We start from the raw sequence: 17,273 nt of genomic DNA on the forward strand, positions 1-17,273 counted from the left end.
GTTTTAGATTCATTCAATTACTTTGCAAAACCAGCTTGTCTAATAATCACATGAAATTTAACATGCAAAAAAAAAAACTCTCCAGCTACTACGGTACAAGTGTGTAGAGGTTTAAATAGATGAATTTTAATTCATGTACAGACCATCATCCACTGCTCTCTTGTAGAAATGTCTAAGTGGTCCGGTTCAGTCTTCAGATGAACATGATGCTCAGTCAGGATCAGGTGTCCTTCATAGGACTGGCGTTTGAGACTTGTGTGATGGAGCACCACAAGAATGACATCCTACAGATCTTCCAGGAGGCCAGTGAAGATGCTCACTCACCATCCTGTTGTAGTGAATGCCATGACCTTATTCGAGGACAATATGGAGGTTGGAGAGTGTTTCAATGCGTTCCCCAGCCAGGTGCTGCCTATATTTGACAATGCCCTGCACAGAGTAGCCCAGACCATATCTCAGTCATCTTCCTCGCCATCTGCATGTTCGTATATCAGGTAAGCATGTATAAGAGCATCCACTCTTTTACACTGACACCCGTATCAGGACTCAACAACTAAGATTTTAGGGAATCTTTGAAAAATCTGTTTGGGAAATATTTTTTTCTATTAGCTAGTGGTGCAGTAATCACACACTTAATCGTTAAATTATTTTGGGGAAAAATGCAAGGTAAAAAAGTACAACATGTTTCAAATCAACATTAAAAGAGGAAAAAATAGAGTAGAATAATAATAGGAAATATAATCAGTAACACTTTACAATGACTATAATAACAATTTTATTATTCAGTTTTGCAAATGTATTATATTCATTTGTTTTAATTGTAAATAAAGTAATTTCTACTGTCAAGTAATCTTGGTGAATCACATCTTTCATTAATTAGTAAAAAAAAAAAAGATTTATAATTACTGCCTTATAAAAATGCTTATAAATTATGTATATCTATATATAAACTTTAGAATTTAGTTTTTAATAAATATTAAATATATAATATATAAAATAATTATATAATATTTAAGTTTTGTAAAACATTTTTAGAATTTAAATTTATAATTTTTACTCATTCTAATCTCTACTTTCTAATCTAAACTAATCTCATTTGTACAATAAAGTTTGATTCATATCTTTCATTTTAAAGGCTCAAAACATAAGTACGGGATTATTTCCTTATGTAAAATATTATAGTCGATATACAAGTCAAGTATGTACATATAATTTTTAGATTTCAAAAACAGATCATTCAGATCAGTTAAGCATTAAATAGTGTTTGGCATCAACCTATTAGTGAAAATGATGTTAAAGTGTTAATGACTTGTCTGTCCGGGTACTGAGAGGAATGCTGTATGTATATTCCAGGATGTCTAGAATAGTGTATGTGCTATACATATTGCAGCTCTAGCAAATGAACTATTTGGCCTGTTTGTGCACAACAGTAATCAATTCCAATATGACATGTACCTCCCCATGATCACAAGTGGCTGACTGTTCTCTTTGTGTAACTGGTAGATCTGTGCTGCCGTTAAGCCGCAGAGTGCCTGTTTCATTTGCTCTTGAAGGCTTGCAGCCTATTAGTTTGTCAATGCAACACAGAGGCTGTTTCCTTCTACAGGCAATTAGACCCCAGCACACCGTGGCAGACAGCTCGTTTGTCCTGCCGCGACCCGTTATCTGTTATCACGGTCGCTTCCTCTGATCTAGTGTCATATAACCTGCAGGATATGCTGATGTGTTTTTCTCTGTAACAACAGTCTCACTACGTGTCGGGATGTTGGCTCGCTGTGAGAGGGAGCTGGCGAGAGATCAGATGAAGCTTTGAGTAGCTGGTCGGGTGTGAGAGCAAACACTGCATGATGTAACAACAACAGAAGCAAGGGCTCTGCAGGAAGGGTATTGATCCGGATCTGAGGAGAGAGAGGTCAGACAGACACATGGGCTGTCAGAGGAAAGAACAGCTGAATGAGGCTTTGAAGAATATTGCAGCAATAATAAAAAAGAGCAGCACATAAAATTACAAAAAAGAAACCGAAATATGAAAATAAATGCTATTTAAAAATATTTAAATATTGTAAATAAATTGTCATTTCTAATCTCAACTAATCTTGTTGAGATTATTTATTGAATTTAATTATTTAATTAATATTTCATTAAGTAGTTTTAAAACATAATTACATTTATATTTGGGGCTGGTCGATATGGCCAGAACAGTTATCACAATTTTTTTTCATATCAGTCAATATCGATAATTATCACGATAAATGTCAAATCTTTATTTCTTTCAAGTTTAAAGCCAGAAGTCACATGTGCCCGTTCTGTTTGGGGATTCAGCATTTAAAGGAAGCCCTTACGGATCTGTGTTTGCATTGTAGTCTTTTACCCATGTCTGAGAGTCTACTTAGTCTCGCAGAATTGGATTCAAAATGTGCAGTAGGGCTTGGAGATGCAGATTTACAATCTTCCACGGAAGTGTGGTGCATCTGCGGCCGCTGGGGCTCCCCATTCAAAGAAGAAAGCATCTTCACGTAAAGATCATATGGAAGAAACTTCACTTTCTAAAACTGTGGCGGTTCTTTCATCGGAGATGTCAGAGTTGAAACGCCTCCTTCAGACACTTCAACCGGTGGTTCCTATCTCACCTGCAACTGTTTCACAGGAGGATGAGGAGAGCTCAAGCAGGAGAATGGAGGAAGAGCCCCTTAGCTCCTCTTCTCCTTCGCGTCATACCTTTGATGTGCTTTCTACAAGTGCTTCTGAATTTTCTTTCCAGGATCATCTGAACGTCGGTGCACAATCTTTCCCTCAAGAGACCCAGACTTGTTTGTCAAAAGCTGGGGGCTCTAGTGAGGATTCAGTCCATTCGGGCTTAAACCCATCTTCAGTGGACGACACCTTGTCTGTGCTTCGGATGGCAGTTGCTCGTTTAGGATTGGACAGCTCGCCTACACAACCAGCTCAGTCTAATGTTTTCTTTAGGCAGACATCAGCTGGATCTTCCTTTTTTTATGCCACCGTGTAAGGATTTCATGGCGGAATTTTCTAATGCTTTGACGGGAGCCGGGGTACCCAAAAGGCGATCAAGGACTGCTCGTACACTGGCGTCAATGGCGGATGCAGACACTATTGTTGCGGGCCGTGCTCCAGAAATTGAGCAGCCTGTTGCTGCCCTGGTAGTTTCACCGGATGAGGCACTACGAGGCAATGTCCGTTTTCCCAGCGTTCAATGCAGTCGCACAGACTCATTGTTGAAAAAGGCATATGAGTCTACTGCATATATAACCCGTGCTGAGAACACATTGTGTCGATTGCTTCTCGCCACTACCAGTACACTTGAATCTGCGAATGTTGACCCCTCAGTTTCTCAATTCCTCCAAACTGCTCTTTTGACCATGGGCCATGTTGCAAGTGAACTGGGTACCCTTACGGCCACACTTCTGGCACCCCGTCGTCATGTGTGGATTGCACAGGCTAAGCTGCCTGAGGATTGCAAGTAGACTTTAAGAGATCTTCCAATCGTTCCTAGACACCTCTTTGGACCTAATGTCTCTGACCTTCTGGACAAAAGAGTGAAGTTGTCTGAGACGACTCGTCAGTTGACCCAGACTCTCCGAGGTCCTGTTTTCAAGTTGCCTCCCACTCAGGTTCGTCATCACATGACAATGCCAGAGCAACGATTTTGTCAGCGCTCTACCCCACAGTCTCCAGGTTCACAGAGACATCGTGTCTCGCGTCCCCCCATTGCTTCTAAAGGCCGCACACACAAGGCATGATCTGGTTGTGCCGGTAGTCGATCGTTTTTCAAGTGTACACCTGCAGTACTGGAGGCAGACAACAGTAGATCCTTGGGTTTGGACTACTTTGAGCAAGGGTTATCGCCCAGCCTTATTTATATATAATTATTGCCTTATGTGAAATGCTTATAAATTATATAGTAATTGATAAATATTATTATATGATTATGTATTATATAATTTGTTTTTTTTTAATTAAGTTATTTGTAAAATTTTCGCTATTTAGAATTTAAGTGAATATTTTTCCCCATATTTATTAATTTCTAAACTTGCTAATCTTGTACAATAAAGCTTGAATCTTTCATTAAGTATTTCCAAATTATGCATATACATAATATATAGAATTATTACCTTCTAAAATAAATTATAAAAAATTAAACAATATGAAAAATGCTATTTTAAAATAGTTTTAAAAACTATAAATAATAAAAAATAATAATTTCTCTAATTTAATTATAATTTATATTCAGAGACTTTAGGTGAGACCGCTTTGACTTAAGCTAGCAAGCAACCACGTAGCAATGCACTAAAAACTGTTCAAAACACCTTAGCAATCACATGGCAACACCCTGGCATTGGGTTGCGGACTTTTGTATGGGCAAGGAGCACCACTCATGTAAATGTCACCTGTCTCTAGATGGATGTAGCCAAGACTCTGACTGCTGGGAGTGTGTCAGCAATAATCAGCTGACTGACCTTTCCTGTTCCCTGGATGTTTTATCCCGTTTGTGGACAAAGGAGAGTTATAAATAGCCCGAGTGCAGACTCCACTCATAAATCCAGCGTGCTGTGAATATCAAAGGGGTCTGAAAATAGGACACACAGCCATAAAAAGCTCACAGACCGTTGGTCGTATCATGATGAACAAGTACGGCATGTGTCTGGATGTTTTCATGCTTTGGTGAAGGTCATTAGTGAGTAATATTGTGTATCCAGGTGGTGTCTGATGGGTACAATCGTCTGTTTTCCTGAAGAGGTGTGACGTACCTGTATTCTAAAGAAAGATGCTCAGTAAAGGTCAGACTGGGTGAGATAGCTAAAATATTGCTCCATCTTTCAGCCATTTAATTATATTCTACATGTCAGTATTTATAGCTGAATAATCATTGTTGGCAAGTGGATTAGAAATATTTAATGCAAGATGTTAAATACTGTAAAAATCTAGTTAAAATCATTGAGGCGTGTTTTCCTCACTGTTTTGAACACAGAATGAATATTTAATCTTCTTTTATATGCATCAAAATAAGTGCATATAGAAAATAGCAATATTTACCCACATGCACATCGTTAAAAGGTGTTTAATACTTTAAAAAGTAGTTTCTTATGGTAAAAGATTGAGTAAAAAACAGTAATATTGTGAAATACTATTAAAATATTAGTAATATTATAATTTCAATATTAAAATTAAAATGTAATATATTCCTGTGATGGCAATGTTTAAAACAGTTGTGCTGCTTAATATTTTTGTTAATACCACATATTTTTCTGTGTTCTTTAATTAATAATCAAAATAACACCATTTATTTTAAATAGATTTTTGTCAAACAATATAAAAGTATTTACTGTCATTTTTGATAAATTTAATGCATCCTTGCTTAATAAAAAACAGCAAGTAAGTGAATTAATTAATTAATTAATAAATGTTGTTTTTTTTTGTTTTTTTTTTACATGTATGTAAAACATTATGGTTACACTTTACAATAATTTCCCATGAATTAATGTTAGCAATGAGCAACTGTAACATTTATTAAAGTATTTCTTTATTTTTTTATTTTAATCTCCTTTAATAGAAATACAAATATTCACTGTTAGTTCATGCCAGCTCATTCCTATTAAATAGTATTAACACTTCTGTTAATAGTGCATTAGTACATTTTGGAATTAACATTAATTAAGATTAATAGATGGATTAGAAGTATTTTTCTTTGCTAGTTCACGTTAACTAATATAATTAATTAATTAAAAACAGGACCTTATTGTAAAGTGTTACCAACATCATTTTACTCGTGTATATAGAGAAAAGTGAAAATTTCTGTGTGCATTTTTCAGTGATTATACAAGTATAATCTTTGAATACTGTTTGTGCTGCAGAATTTAAACCAGAGATACTGTTCCATTTGAAAAATAGCTGTTTCTAGTTATGGAAATAGTTCTCTCAGGAATTTTGTTTTGTGCTTTTAAAAAACTTTGTGTTCTTGTCTAATGAGGCAATATATTTGGGAAACACAATGGTAAAAATCCTTAAAATCAGTACAGTTTTCACAAAGGTGCTTTTAATCAAAATCCGGATCATGAATATTCAGTGTATCGCCCAGCCCTAATCTACAAACAGCAGACTGACATAGACAGCAAGAGTGTGAAGATTGTTTTAGATGATGTGTAGGCTTGTGTTTGATCCCTGAGGTATGTGGGATGGATCGTATTGCATTGTGGCGAAGCCAAGTGCTTTTCTCTCACGTCCTGCAGGAGATGATTGCCGTCACCTGTAATTACACGCTCTTCATCTGTAGCCCTGGAGACGTGACTCATCCGAATAAACACACTTTACTGAAACCCATTTTCTCTGTAGCCACTATAGTCTGTGTCTGTGGTTAGAGGGGAAAGAAGTAAATGCAGTTTTATTGTAAGTAACTTTTAACGTTTTTGATTCTTCTTTCTATTTAAAGTGAAATTGAAGTGACATACGAGCCATACTCAGAATTTGTGCTTTGCATTTAACCCATCCAAAGTGCAGACACACAGCAGTGAACACACACCCGGAGCAGTGGGCAGCCAATGCTGCGGCGCCCGGGGAGCAGTTGGGGATTCAGTGCCTTGCTCAAGGGCACCTCAGTCGTGGTATTGAGGGTGGAGAGAGCACTGTACCCCCACCTACAATCCCTGCCAGCCTGAGACTCAAACCCACAACCTTTGGATTACAAGTCCGACTCTAACCATTAGGCCACAACTTCCCCACAATGTTTTTCTATGATTATCCCATTTTATGTTTTTCTATGATGCAACCATGCCGGGCCAGGTCATATTCAAATATTGAATGCGCTCTGAGTTGATTCATTATGCAAGAAAGTACATTAGACTGTAACTCTGCTTTTGATCTTTTAATGAATGAATATACAGTACCATCTAGCAGTAGGAGACAGAATTTCTCAAACAGGAGCCCTAGAAGGCTGTGGTGGAATAACACTGACACCTGGTGTTTAATTTAAAATTGTCAATAAAAAAGTCAACATTTGCTCACCCTCATGCTGTTTCAATTCAATACATGGCTTTCTTTCATATTACTACATGTTTTTAGGTTTACCTATGTGTCCCGAGCTGACCAGAGATCACATTCCTATAGCTAGAGACGCGGGCCACTTCCTGTCCGTCACGGGCACAGTCATCCGCACCAGTGTGACTAAAGTGCTGGAGTATGAGAGAGACTACATGTGCAATAAATGCAGGCACGTGTTCTGCGTGCAGGCTGCTTTTGAGCAGTTTTACACCCACCCACCAGCTGCCCCAATGAGGAAGGATGTAATTCTTTCAAATTCACCTGCCTGTCAGGAAGTGACGCCCCTCCGGCTGCCCAGGTGATCAACCAGGAGATCAAAATCCAAGAGCAGGTGAGATGGTGTTTATTCATGTACAGTCACCCTGGAACAACCTGGTGCTAAATAGTTCAGTTCGGCTTTCTTCTTCCAAGATGGGGTTTGGCAGATGACGACTTTGAAACTCCCATAGTGTTTCACATTTTATGTGTCTTGTGCATCAAACGTTCATCCAGTGGTCTGGGTGTGATGTCCAAGGCTGAGACTACATATCTTGGGTCTTAAACTTAAAAAAAATAAACATAAAATTAAATGAAAAGTTAAATTTATATAAATTACAATTAAAGATAAAATAATATTATAATTAGCAATAATATAATGTTATTATATTTTATAAAATATAATTAAAATTAATAAGTTTAAATAAAATAATATACATATATGTAGTGTAAAAGCATTTAAGAAAAAATTAAGAAAAAATATATTGTATTTAATTCTACATCTCAAAGTATGTAAACTTCTTGACCAGTGCATATTACTTTTCTAAACAGTCAAATGCATGATTTTTACGTGGATGTTAGAAAAAGTGGGAAAAAACATAGAGAAACACCTAGTAATAGCCTAGAACACCCTAGCAGCCAATTGTAATGTAAAACAGCTCATGGGATTCAGTGTGGGTTTATGAATCATAAAATCTGTCTTTCTTTCTGTCTCTCTTTCTCTTGACATTCTGAAGGCAGGAATGAGATCTTGACGAGTCTTTGCCCTCAGGTGTTCGGCATGTACGTCGTCAAGCTGGATGTTGCTATAGTTTTGGCAGGTGGGGTACAGAGAATAGATGCATCTGGAACCAAGGTGAGAGGTATGCATTCACATTCCACATAATGGGCAGTCTGACATTTAGACTTATGGTGAAACAAAGTTCAGACGTGTGCTTGAAAAGTGTATTGCTCTTGTGAATAGTTCTGACTCAAAGTATGCGCTCTGCTTAGGAGAGTCTCATCTGTTGCTCGTGGGCGATCCAGGCACTGGGAAGTCACAGTTTCTGAAGTATGCGGCTAAGATTACACCACGCTCTGTGCTCACTGCAGGAATCGGATCTGCTAATGCAGGTTCCACATGTTCTTCTGAACCTCACATCACTTTCTCATTAACATTCACAATCAGCGCTCTAGGGAAATGTATACTTGTATACTTTGCTTAAAAGGATAATTCACAAACATTTTTGTCATAATTTACATACCCTCATGTTGTTCCATGTTCGGTTTTTTTTTCACTACTATGGAAGTCAGTGGCTACCAGCAAATGTTGGTTACCAACATTATTCAAAACATCTTTCATTTTCATCATAAGGAACTCAATTGGGTTGTTTGAATCAACATGCGAGTGAGTAATTAATGGCAGAATTTTCATTTCTGAACTGTGTGGTATATGTAACGTGAACAGTGTGCAGAATTTCTGTATGCACATTCAAGAGCTAATATACTTTTATAAATAAGTTTAAATTATTAAATTACGCAAATGTGATAGTAAAGACACTTATAATACAGAAGCTTTCTATTTCAAGTAAATGTTATTTTGAACTCTATTCATCAGAGACTCATGAAAAAATTTACATTATTTCCACAAAAACAATGATAATAAGACTAAATGTTTATTGAACACCAAATCAACATATTAGAATGATTTCTGTAGAATCATGTGAAGACTGGAGACAATCACTGAAGACTGGAATAATGGCTGCTGAAAATTCAGATTTTCATCACAAGGAATAAATTATATAACTGTTTTCAATTGCAATTAAATTTCACATTGTTTAGTGTATTTTTGATCAAATAAATGCAGCCTTGGTGGGCATAAAACTTTTTTTTATTATTATTATTTTAAAAATTGTACCAACTCAAACTTTAGTGGTAGAGTATTTATGAAAATTAATGTAAATAATATAATTATTCCTACTCAAACCCCCTTAAATTTGTGAAGAAATAAAAGCTAAATAGAGCCAGAACCAAGCTTTGTGTAGTGCTGAGGTGTCTGATGGGTAAAGTTAAATATTGTTGTACACTGCATACACATACTGTTTTTGACACATACTATTACTAGGCACTATTCACTTCTACTCTGCAGTGAGAATTTAGGGCTGTTGCATCATTGTTTGTGTCATTGTGAAATGCTGGTCAGGTCTGACAGTGTTAAGGACTCTGGAGAGTGGCATCTGGAGGCAGGAGCCCTCGTTCTCTCTGATGGAGGTCTGTGCTGCATCGATGAATTCAACAGCATCAAAGAACACGACCGCACCAGCATCCATGAGGCCATGGAGCAACAAACCATTAGCGTGGCCAAAGCCGGGTGAGTGCTGGGGGAAATGATGTTTTGAATTTGTTTTTAATCAACCAAAAGTAAGGGTGGGAATCTCTAGGCACCTTACGATTCAATTCGATTACGATTCAGAGGGCTGCGATGGGATGATAAAACGATGATCGATGCATCTTTTGTTTTAATAAAGATTTTATTTTTTCTCACTGTCTGACTATTAAAGCAAAGTATCTGGAATGACCCATATGAATTTACTTCCAAGATCTTTTATTAATAAAACAAATGAAAGTGATTGGGCAAGTCAACAACAAGGTTACAAAGAACCCTCGCCCAGCGTTTTTCGCTTGATATTTGCATAAAGTCATTACATATTTGCATAAGTATCGCTTTATATTTTTCCTCTTTCCTACCACTTGTTTCACTTCCGTTTCAGTTTTTATAACCATTTCTTACTATGTGTAAGTAAGTTGTTGTTGTTTTAAAACATGTGTTTGGCTCAGTGTTGATGTCTGTATAGGTTGTTTATTCAGTTTTAGTTTTATTTAATTTGAGTTATTTTAGTACTTCATACTATATGTGTCACGGTGCACACAGCAGGGAGGACACAGGAAACACGGAAACGAGGATGTAACTCAAATAACATACTTTACTAGGACATCAGGGCAGGACAAGGCAAGGCAGACACTGACAGGAACACCGGGGAGTAACGAGTAGACCAGACGAAATGGCACTACACAGACAGGACTATAAATACACAGGTAAATTAACGGACACGGCTGGATTCGAATAGACTAATGATTACATCAGACAAGGACAGGAAACAAACCAAATATGACACACACACAACAGTTCTCTTACATTACTCCCCCCTCCCGAAAGGCTCGTCCCGAGCCTACTCAGTTCCATCAGGAAGGGGGGGTGGGCGCTCTGGAACAGAAGGCCGCAGGCCGAGGTGTAACTCAGGAAGCCATGGCAGGTGGTCCTCATGCCCATGGCCTCGTTCCTCGGCACGGCCACTCCAACGGGAACCCTTCTACCCCCCCCCCAAAATTTCCATGGGGCAGCTCGGGGGTATCAGGATCCCGGGAACCAAACGAAATGGAATTTATTAAAAAGACCTTGGTCACTGGTCAATACCGGGGCAGCCGGCTGCCACGACAACCACGGCGGCAGCCGGCCGGCTGACCATCCTAACGGCGGGGACCGGTGGGCTATAGGAAGCCCCAACCGGTGTCGGGCCGAGTGACTTCGGACGGCGGGTTGGCCTTCCCCGCGAAACAGTGGGCAAGGTGAGCCGCGAACAGCGGCGTGATCTCCCGCGAACAGCGGGGTCCTTGAGCCGCGGACGGCGGCGTGATCTCCCGCGAACGGGGGGCTGGAGTCAGCGGCGATCCGGCGGGCTTGACTCAGCGGCGATCCGGCGGGCTTGACTCCCGTGAACGGCAGCCTCTCCAGCGACCGGCGGGCTTGGTGATCCGCGAACGGCGGCCTCATCTCCCGCGAACGGCGGGCTTGGTGATCCGCGGACAGCGGCCTCACCTCCCGCGAACGGCAGGCTGGAGTGAGCGGCCGGCATGACTTGGGGGAGCCGCGGACAGTGGGTGTGCTTTCCCCACGGACCGCGGCGTGAGACCCGCGAACGGCGGGCAAAAACACCAAACACAGGAACAAAAAAAAAACACTAGAAAAACTTGACAAAACAAAACGCGGTGAAGGGACGACGCTTACTGTACTGGTCTGGTCTTCTGTCACGGTGCACACAGCAGGGAGGACACAGGAAACACGGAAACGAGGATGTAACTCAAATAACATACTTTACTAGGACATCAGGGCAGGACAAGGCAAGGCAGACACTGACAGGAACACCGGGGAGTAACGAGTAGACCAGACGAAATGGCACTACACAGACAGGACTATAAATACACAGGTAAATTAACGGACACGGCTGGATTCGAATAGACTAATGATTACATCAGACAAGGACAGGAAACAAACCAAATATGACACACACACAACAGTTCTCTTACAATATGGAAATATATATTGAATTTATTTTTATATGTGTATATATATATATATGTATATGTGTGTGGGTGTACATACACATGTAGTTGTTTTTTGGTGTTTAGCTTAGTGTTATTTTAGAAGCATTATTATACTCATACCTTTTTGTTGTTTTAATATTTTTAGTTGTTTTTAGCTTATTTTTTTTGTTTTCATTTAAATGTTTAGTATTGAAATGTTGTTGTATGCATTTGTCAATTTTATTTAATTTCTTTATTTTCTTAAATGTGTGTATATATTATTTACAGAGTTTTGACTTTTAGTTTTAGTTACTTGTTCTTATTTGTAAGTCGCTTTGGATAAAAGCGTCTGCTAAATGACTAAAAGTAAAGTCAGGAATGCCCAAACGTTTTGACGCTCTCGGACGCTTTTTCTCAACGCTTTCTCTGTGCCGCTTTCAATCCCATAATGCACTGCGCAACCGTTTAAGCTCAACTTCCATAGGAATGAATTGAAAACGCTCTAAATAAATATATGAAATCTGAATATATATTTGTAAATGTATAAAAAGGTTTGGTCCAGAGAAAAATCTTTTGTTTTGTAATATCAGGGGTTTTCAAAGTAGGTGCGTATTATATTTTATATTTCATTTACAATACATTATATTGTATTGTGTAAAAGAGGAAATAAATATGTGAAATCTGAATATAGAGGAATCTTTTGTTTTGTAATATCAGGGGTGTTCAAAGTAGGATTATTATATTATATCTTGAAGGTTTAAAGAAGAAATAAATATATGAAATATGAATATATCATAAATTATATATATATATATATATCCTGAATATAAAGTTATAATTCTAAACATATTTGTAATTGTTTATATATAGTTAGAGCTGTATATTTGGATGCACATTTTACATTTTCAGGCTTATAACCATATATTTGGATTTACATAGCATTTTATATACTTATATAAAATATTTTGTAATTATTTTATTTATTGAAAGTAATATATAGATATATAATATATTATTTTACATAATATTCTTTGTAGAAATTCAAACATTTTCCATATAATGTTACACACATCTATGATAATAATTAAAAAAAAAAAAAAAATTGCACTAGAAGTGGGCCTGCCTTTGCATTTCTAGGCCATCCCTACAAAAGTTCCTTTTTTTCCCGTACTCCCTTTGAATCATGTCCTGGTTCCATTAATATATTTTTTGACAAATTTTTAGTTTGATACCTGGCTCATATAGTGCATGTTTTTGTTGTACATGACATACAAAAAAATGTAGTTTGTGAGGTGTCATCTGATTTGTTATTGGATCAGACCCCCCCCCCCCACCCCCCCAATTCCAGCCTGCCTGCTGGTTCCTGCTTCCCTCGTGAAATCTGTTGCTTGTTCAGTCTTCGTTATTTTCCCAAGTGATGCCACTTTGATAGGAAAATCTGTCCCCTCGAGGGCTGGTTCACCCCTCATCTGGCTGAGAAACTCTTTGATACTGACTAGAAGTTTATTGGTGAAGCCTTGCCATTTTTTGCATATTTATAAAATATTCATCTTAACATTTCTCCCTTTCTTTCACCTCTTTTCCCTCTTGTTTTGCCCACAGGAGTGCCGAGTGAGTCTTCATGTTTATGGAGTATGGAGAAGATGAGGGCCTATTTCTGCCTGATCAAGACTCGTAAGCCTTGTATAGCACAGGAAGCAAACGCCATACTGAGCCGCTACTAGCTCTGCTCAGCTGCAGAGACAGAGCGACAGCCGTAACACCGCCCGGACGACCATCCGCATGCTGGAGAGTCTCAGCCGCCTTGCTGAGGGTCAGGCCGGTTGCATGAAAACCCTTAAGATAAGAAAACCCTTAATTATAAGGTTAAGGGTACCCTTAGTGAAACATGGGTTGCAAGAAAAAAACCTAAGGGCTTACTTAAGGGAAGTTAAGGCTGTCACTTAAGTATTTCCCTTAATTGCTTAAGTGTTCCCTTAAGTTCTGTTATGCGTTGCTACAAAGTCCTTAGTAACCGTTTCACCTTAAAAAATTAAGGGACCAAAATGGCTCCCTTAAGTCATCTTTTACTCTAGCACGATGGCTGATTTCATGTTCATAGAAGAGGAGCAAGTACCTAGGCGCATTTTTAATGATCGAAATAATCCATTGGAGACTATGAATGATGCACAGTTATTGAGAGAATATAGGTTTGATCGTCAGTCAATCCTTCATCTCACCGCAACGCTTGAGCCACCAACACCAAACCCGACGAAGTCGTGCACTCCACTGCTTCAAGTTTTGATTGCTTTAAGGTTTTTCGCTTGCGGTACTTTTCAGTCTGTCATTGGCGACGTTTTCAGAGTACACAAATCCACTGTCTGCAGAGCTGTCCATCGAGTGGCCTTAGCCCTGTGTCGCCGAATTGACACACGTCAAATTTCCTTCCAGACATGAGCAGGACGTATTAGCGGAGCGTTTTTTTGCAGTTGCTGGTTTCCCACGCGTTTGCGGAGTGTTAGATGGAACACATGTGCGAATTCAAGCCCCACACCTATATGAAGATCAATTTGTAAAAAAAATAATATTTTGTAAAAAAAATAAAAAATATTTTATAGCTGTAGTTGTAAGGTTATTTTTGCGGTCCGTTATGTTTATAGTGCGATATGGAAGAGTAACTATGGCAACCGCAGCTCGCGTTGCCGTGCGCTGCCAGAAACTACAGTGAAACGCTTAATATAAACACTTAAGTTAGGTAAGGGTGACGGTTAAGACGTTTGTTGCAACTCTCTTAAGGAAATCCCTTGCCTCAGGGATCTTTTCCCCTTCAGGGATACCCTTACTTAAGGGTTTTCATGATACTCATCTCTCTGTGTGTTTAAGCTCATACCAGGCTGATGTTCAGAGAGACAGTGACAGTAGAGGACGCTGTTGTTGTGGTGTCTGTTATGGAGTGCTCCATGCAGGTTTGTTTATTACTACTTCATCATCCGGAAGCTATAATAAATTGTTGAGGACTGGATAAGCATATTTTTATGTTTGCCTCAGGGAGGCGCTCTACTTGGAAATGTGAATGCTCTACACACCTCTTTTCCTGATGACCCCTGTGAACGGTATATAACACAGTGTGAGATTGTGCTCGAGAGGCTGGGATTGACTGATATCCTACAGAAAGAACTGCTAAGACTTTCAAGGTAAAACTGAAATGACACATTTAAAATACAATTTTATTTAATTTGTACTATAAATAAAAAGTATTATCAATTGCAAAAGATAATGTATTAATATGTAATATTCATGATAAAATATGTATATAATGTTTAATTACAAAATAGTATTTAATATAATAATATAAATTATACTTATTTAGATTAATATGTAGTAAATATAAATGCATTATAATAGTAAAATTAAGTTAGTTGTATACATATGTATATATAGATATACATACATACATACATACATACATACATATACATATATATATATATACACACACATATATACATACAACTTTACCAGTTAGTATTAGTAGTTTTTGTTTTAAAATACAGTTTTATACCGTTGTATTTAATTAGTAATATGAATCAAACATAATCAAGGATAAAATGTATTAATATGAAATTTTGTAACCTGATTTTAATATATTCAATTCTATTAATGGTAAAAATATAAAATGTCTTTATTAAAATATGTATATATGTATGGAAACCCATTTCCGCCACTGAATAAAAAAAGTTGTTTGCAAATTGTTTTTCACAAATGTGAATTTATATCTCACAATTCTGAGAAAAAAGTCAGAATTGCGAGTTTGTATCATGCAATTGTAAGAAAAAAGTCAGAATTGTGAGATAAAAAAGCAATTACCTTTTTTTTTTTATTCAGTGGAAGAAATGGGCTTCTATATTTTACAGCACATAGAAAACTTGCCTTCAATTCATCTGAGCCCTTCAAAGATCCTTTGAGATTCCTACTAGGAACATCTTTTGTGCTCCTTTTTAGGCTAAAGAACAGAAGACCGGGCTCCCCTAAAGGGACTGAACCACATAGTGACCACACCAGCGAGCGTCCAGCTGGTCAAAATCACAATAATGGTGAGGTGACCACTGATTCAGACCCCAGACCGGACTGGTTCCACTCCTTATCCACCCCGACTGGAACTGGCTCTGTCGTTCACACCTCCCCGTTCATTACCTCCACACAGAACGCCACCACCACACTGGGCGGCACGGCGGTGTTGCCTAGCAACAGCCGTTCAATCCTCCACAAGGGTTCTGTGTGGGAGAAGGATGAGGATCCATCCATGGTTGAGGCTGTTGTGGAAAAGGGCTCCAAACTGCTCAGAGCCAAACGGTTGAAAGAGATGAAAGCATCCCTCCTACTGAGTGAGGAACGAGTTTTAGGAGAGACAGGCGACGATTTAGAGGAGACACAGTACACCCAAAACAGGGAAGAGACCCTCAAAAAGAAAAAACTCAGCCATCAGTCCCCCTGACATCAGAGCCGAGAGCAGAGAGGATTTACACAGCAAACTCACAAACTTCACATTCCAACCCAGAGAGAGAATGACTCATGCTGATCAGTCGGTTGTGAAAGTGCCAAAGTGGCGGTGCATGAGGGGGTGAAACCTACCGCACCTCAAATGCCAGAAAAACGGGCCGAAAGAGGGAATCGGTCAAGCTCACGTCGTCCAGCAGAGGGCAGCAGAGCTAATAAGAAAGGCCGGCTAGGAACTAACAATAAAACCAAAGGCGTTTCCTCTCAGGTCTTGAATGATGTGAGCACAGCTCAAAAAGGGACGTCTGAGGACACTGAATATCAACAACAGCTGCTGTCCAGACTCAACAGCCTCTCTCCAGGTGAGAATAATGGCAACACTTATAAACATCCACAATCCCCACCAAGGACAGACCACACAAAGGTGAAGGTGGCCAGTTCAACTCTGGCCAGACTTTGTAGATTCTCTTTTATGGGCTCATCTGAGGAAAACACTGGAGATAAAACAGTCCCAGCTACAAATGGCAGTGCAAACACACTTTCTGAAGACCAGGAGAACACAAGCACACAGACCAGGAACAATATAACCACAGATGCGAAGGCCACCACAATGCAGACGGGCAACATGAGGACAGAGCCCTCCAACAGACAGGAAGAAGCCGGAGAGAACGCTACAAAGAAGAGGAGATGTTTTGAGTTGGGCTCCGGAGGCCCCGCAGGACTCCTCAAAAGTTTTTCACTGTTCAGCTCATCTGTCATAGACGATGAAGATCTAGATGCTGACTGGAACTGATGCAGCAGGAGACGTTTGTCATGTGTATTAACCGTATATGTATTTTTTTAGTTTATGTTTTCATTTTAATGCTGTGTGAAATATCAGTTACATTTTATTTCTGGTTTTGTTTTCTCAGTAACTCAGTTTATATAGTTATATTCATATTTATTTACCCCTTGCACTTTTTTACATGCAAGGTTACATACCCCTCAGTTTTTTTTTTGTAAGTTATGTTTGTTTTTTAATGTTTTTTTATGGAAGCCCATTTCCGCCACCGAATAAAAAATAAAAAAGGTAGTTGCGACTTTTTATCTCATAATTCTTGACATAAATTTTATCACATAAATTTTTACATCTTGCAATTCTGACT

At 38.6% G+C, this 17,273-nt stretch overlaps 1 pseudogene across 1 annotated transcript; it reads left to right on the forward strand.

Moving 5' to 3' along the window:
• Positions 1-203: 203 nt before the first annotated feature.
• On the forward strand, positions 204-16,921 carry LOC306843505 (DNA helicase MCM9-like; annotated as a pseudogene). Its single transcript has 11 exons — positions 204-494; positions 7,078-7,387; positions 7,549-7,556; positions 8,053-8,174; positions 8,305-8,431; positions 9,494-9,661; positions 12,370-12,380; positions 13,255-13,465; positions 14,515-14,597; positions 14,680-14,825; positions 15,634-16,921. The product of its transcript is annotated as a DNA helicase MCM9-like (transcript).
• The last annotated feature ends 352 nt before the right edge of the window (positions 16,922-17,273 follow it).

Source organism: Barbus barbus, assembly GCF_936440315.1.
Source record: "Barbus barbus genome assembly, chromosome: 24".
NCBI lineage: Eukaryota > Metazoa > Chordata > Actinopteri > Cypriniformes > Cyprinidae > Barbus > Barbus barbus.